The following is a 4524-nucleotide window of genomic DNA, read 5'->3' on the forward strand; positions in this document are numbered from 1 at the left end:
TTTTCTGGAAGACGTGTTCCAAAAAGTGTAAAAGAATGTTTTCAAATGAATACATTTAAACATCCCTTTTGACAAGAATGTGAAGGAAGAGGTGACAGCAAGGCCTTTCACTGATGAACTCGAAAAGTATACATTCACGTTCAACGCTCAAGTCATCAGTCTTCCAACTGAACATGCATGCAATTGAAATGATTTCAATTCATGAGAAAAATGATCGTGATGGATATGAACTTCATAGTGAGCTTTTACAATGGTCTCAGACATCAAAAGGGAGAGAACAACATTCTGACATATTGTATTGTATTGTATTTATTAACATTCCGTGCTATTCATACATTGCTTCACAGCTAGAATATGGAACAAGTCAAAAAACTTAATACTATTATAAAGCCTTAATTTATAGTCACAGTCTAGATGAAATATTATACAGATGAGATTTACAATATAGTCTACTAGTACAACACAAAGTTTATTATCAATTTCATGAAGTGTTATTGAATGTCATGAATTCACCTACAGAATAGAAGACGTGAGAAATTAGGTACTTCTTTAATTTGGCCCTAAATAGTTTTATGTTTTGAGTTTAATTTTTTATATCGACAGGGAGGCTATTACAAATTTTTACTGCCATATAACGCACTTCTTTTTGATAGCATGATAGACTTGCCGATGGAGTATGAAAGTAATTTTTTTGACGTGTATTTATGCTATGAACTGTTGAATTAGTTACACGATTACATAAGAGGAAGATTATTAATGAAAATATATACTGACAAACCATGGGCATTATTTGTAGTTTTTTTAAAATAGTCCTACAAGATTCCCTATATTTGGCACCTACTATTATTCTAATTACTCTTTTTTGTAATAGGAATATACTATACTATTATTCCAAAACTCATTACCGAGTGAAAGTATGCAAAGTATATTGCAAGTGACAGTGAGTGAAGAAGAAGAACAAGAAGAAGAACAAGAAGAAGAAGAAGAAAACCCTAAGAACATAGTAAGAAAATCATGTATATCTAAATATAACTGTAACGTACTCTAATGTTTATATTTTAATAGAGAAATGGTACTCAGTTATAATTTATGACGAAAAAGATGTCTAACCGATCCTCAGGAAGGCCATAATTTGCAAGAAGGTAACATGTGAATCATAAACATTTATTTTTTACTTCCTACTCCAAGAACACACAGATTTGAAACTTTGTAAAATCAAAATATGAAGACTGATATATGTAATATAATTTTTATATATGTAAAGAACATGATTTGCAGGAATTAGAAAGTTTTTATTGTCTCCTGTAGTAAAATTTTTTTTGTCACATGTCACTTTTTTACATCTTCTGATCCAATTGTTGGCAGAATAAAGTTTCACTATTGCTGCTTGCTGTTTGCACCCAACCTTTCCTATGTAACACCTCTAAATTTCGCAATGGTTGATCTTTATATTGACTTGAAAACAAAATTTAAAAAAAAATAAATTAGTGCACACGAAGTTTTAAATTGGTTAGTAATAGAGCCCGGATTTCCATCCAAATACAGTATATATATATATATATATATATATATATATATATATATATATATATATAATTTGAACTGGTAATGGAAATTACGGGAAAACGGCTGAACGGATTTTAATAAATGGCCCATCATTTTGAAGCTTGGAACCCAAAGTTTTTCGGAAAATTAGTAGTTTTCAGTGAAATGTAAATTTTCCTTCATAATTTTTTTCCAAAATCCATCTGTCGTCAGTTTTGAGAACTAGCTAATTGCGTTGTTTCAAAATAAAAGAAAATGTAATAGTGTAGAACTCAATTTCATAGTGTATATTTTTATTTATTTTTTTTCGCTTAATTGCGTATGTTTTGTCATATGACAGTGCATAAATGCATGCAGGTATTAAAATTTGGTAATTTCATAGAAGACGGGCACTTGGTTGACTGTAATAAGTATTACTAACTTTTTTATTTCAGAGTTAAATGTTAGTGATCTTTCAGTGACTTTTACATGTTAGTTCTAGGTTTTTTATACTAGGTGTCGCCGTGATTTTCTTTTAATTTGATTGGTTGTAGTTGTCATTTGTTCTAGAATTTTCGTTAATTTTGAATGGATAATGACGTTATCAGTTGTTCTTGGTTGTTTGACGTGAGTGGTGTTATGTCGTGTCTGGAGGGTAAAGCTATTGAAAATTTGTCATTTTATGATTTTTTTCCGATTTGATTGGTCATAGAATTTTCATTAATTTTGAATGAATAATGACGTTGTCAGTTGTTCTTGGTTGTTTGACGTGAGTGGAGTTATATTGTGTCTGATGGCTAAAGCTATTTTATGATATTTGTGAAAGATGTGTGAACTTACAACAAAGTATTAAATTTTGTGTCGATATTGGTTTAGTTCTTTAGCTAGTGAATAAGAATTGTGTTGGATGTTGAGGAGAAAACTGTTTTTTTTTCTTGTGGTTTAAAGGAACTATTTACCGAATTGTCTGTATAGGCCTAAGTTAAGGCGTAATAAGTGTTCGAAGAGAATTTCATTTTGTGTAAATACATGGTTTATTTATGCGAAGTTGACTATATGACAGTTGCCTGCATGGTTTGTTTAAATTTGTATCATATACTGGAAGTAAAGTGGTTGTCGTTGAAGACGTCAATGAGAATTGAATTTTATTTGATAAGGTGATAAATTATTATGTTTTGCTTTGTTTTTTAATGATTTTTAGGGGTAAAGTGCGAACGAAAACTGCCAGAAAAGTACCGCCAATTATGAAGTTCGAATGCCACCAAACGCCAAAACAATCAAAGGTGAAAAATTAAATATATTGTAAATTTATTTCAAATCAACAACAATGTAATTTATTGTCACAACAATAACTCTTCACTTTCTACACAGTAACACAGCGTTCGTTAGTGCACTCCACTGACGACAATGACAATTTACTTGGACTATTACGAACAACAATGAACTATTAATCTTAACTAATATTTACAAAGCACTATTTACAAATCAGAACTGTTAGTTCTCAGTTCACAGTTCTTCTAGCTCAGTCACTCGGGTTCACAGTATCTCGAACCACAGACCTTCAGAGACAGTTTACTATACTCGAACTCAGGTCCCTCCAACTGCGGTCCATTGCACTCGAACTCAGGCCTTCGGATGCTGACACAGTTGCGGGCGCACACTCGAGTCGAACTCCGGCACACAAGACTGGCTTGCTTGCTCTGGCTTACTGACTGAATAAACTGAAACTAATCATGAATCACACACACACTGTCCGAGTTCCCTCGCGCTTCTTCTTTTATAACCACAGCGACGTAGCCTAGAAAGTTCGAATTCCCGATTTTTCCACTTCGACGGACTTCTCGAAGAGTCGGGAGGGTCCGTCCCCCCTTCACTCCGCACGAGCAGCAGCTGCACGCGCACTCTCCCCTCGTCGCGTTGACGTAATACACCCCCTCTGCCCTTCAGCATGCAGATGCTCAACGTACCAGCGTTTCGTCTGCCGCGCGCCCTGTCGGACGCGTGTTCAAACCCCGTTGCAGCTGTCACAATATTTTAATTTCTTTTTGGAGGGCTTGTTCTTCTTTTAAAATATGAATATATATTTGATTTTCCATCTTTTATTTTGTGATGTTTGATGACGTTTGAACTTCATAGTTGGCAGAATGTTTTTGGTAGTTTTCTTCAGCCGTGTTGGATTTTGCCCGTTTTCTAGGAAATTGCCTAAAATTTGATAGTGCATGGAAACCCGGGCTCTAGTGATTAATTAATCGTCAGCCTGTATTTCACATCCCAGTTACTTTTTCCATGGCTGCTGCTGAGCCGTTATTTGTCCATCTACAACCATTCTCTGAAAGTCATTTCTCTTATTCGCCCTTGTTTCTCAAGAACTCTATTCAGTGAAGATTTTATCACATAACTCTCTGTGCGTAATGTTCATGTAATCTCTAACAACCAGCCAACTACGTGCATATTAAGGGATCGTAGAATCAGATTAAACAAATAACAAGACCACATGAAATCTCGCAATGTCTAAATGTCTCATGTGCGCTACTTGACTTCTCAATGTCAGGCGCGAAGACGAATGACTTGCTAATCTGATCGATAAAGCCACAGCGAGCACAAGTACAGGGAAACGCTCTGGTTATCGTCTACTTGGCTGTGGAAAACAACTGCAATAAAATAAAACCCCCGCTATCACCGACCTCGTGGCGCAACGGTAGCGCGTCTGACTCCAGATCAGAAGGTTGCGTGTTCAAATCACGTCGGGGTCAAACTGGTTTAACTTTTGTTACGTAAAACTGATAACACTATTCCACTCTAACATCTATCTTGTTGACGTCGCAAGGAAAGCTTTTAATAGGAGGGGGTTTGTGCCATACGTCATAAATTTAAATTTTCATCTAGTAACAGAAGATCAGCTACAAAGAGCTTCCTTACAACTATATAATACTATGGCTACTTATAATCTATTTATTTCAATTACTAAGACAAAAGTAAAGATCGAAAATAATAATCAAT

General features: G+C 34.7%; 1 non-coding gene across 1 annotated transcript; it reads left to right on the forward strand.

Moving 5' to 3' along the window:
- Positions 1–4205: 4205 nt before the first annotated feature.
- TRNAW-CCA (transfer RNA tryptophan (anticodon CCA)) lies at positions 4206–4277 on the forward strand. The gene has a single exon. It is a non-coding gene; the product is annotated as a tRNA-Trp (tRNA).
- The last annotated feature ends 247 nt before the right edge of the window (positions 4278–4524 follow it).

Source organism: Periplaneta americana, chromosome 17 (genome assembly GCF_040183065.1).
Source record: "Periplaneta americana isolate PAMFEO1 chromosome 17, P.americana_PAMFEO1_priV1, whole genome shotgun sequence".
NCBI classification, from domain to species: Eukaryota; Metazoa; Arthropoda; class Insecta; order Blattodea; family Blattidae; genus Periplaneta; species Periplaneta americana.